This window comes from Tupaia chinensis, unplaced genomic scaffold (assembly GCF_000334495.1).
Source record: "Tupaia chinensis unplaced genomic scaffold, TupChi_1.0 Scaffold000695_1, whole genome shotgun sequence".
NCBI classification, from domain to species: Eukaryota; Metazoa; Chordata; class Mammalia; order Scandentia; family Tupaiidae; genus Tupaia; species Tupaia belangeri.
The window spans coordinates 793371-793950 of NW_006160218.1; the positions used below are offsets into that span (position 1 = coordinate 793371).

A 580-nucleotide genomic window follows, 5' to 3' on the forward strand; every position below is an offset into this window, starting at 1 on the left:
GCCACCAGCCACAGCCCCCTGACAGTACTGAGGGAACGGCACAGAGCAGACTGGCAGGCGCGATGGGGCAGGGCCAAGGAGGGCATTTGGTAAAACGTCCCGAGTGCAGAGCCTCTTCGAACAGTGTCCGAGATGAAGGCAGAGTCCCAACGAAGCAGAGACACGGGAAGCGTCTAGAAAGATCAGCTGGCAGCGGCTGTGCTATGGAATCACGCCTGCGTGTCTGAGGAACAGCTAGAGTAGGTACAGGAGAAACTGGAGCTGAGACCACCCACGCCGGAGGGAGAGGTCACGCAGGGCCCTTGGAGGGTTCCAAGGGGCACAGACACCATTTTAGCGACGCTGCTTCTTTATTTCGCTACAGGGAGCACAGGTGGCAGAGAAGGGCAGAGACAGAGGGTGCAAACACACGAGGCCCCTCCACCCTGCCAGGCCTGGTGTCTGCGCGCTCCTCCAGCCCTGGGCCCACACGTGGTCCTCCCAGTCACCTGCAATCGGCTCCTTCTGCCCAGTGCCACCTGCCAGACTGCACCTGGGAGGAGCTGCATGGTGCTGCGGGCGGAGGGGTGGAGTGGCCGGG

The 580-nt window shown here is 62.4% G+C and overlaps 1 protein-coding gene across 7 annotated transcripts in view; it reads right to left on the reverse strand.

Moving 5' to 3' along the window:
- LCORL (ligand dependent nuclear receptor corepressor like) overlaps window positions 1-580 on the reverse strand; it is a 104684-nt gene that overhangs the window by 32019 nt on the left and 72085 nt on the right. The window lies entirely within an intron of this gene.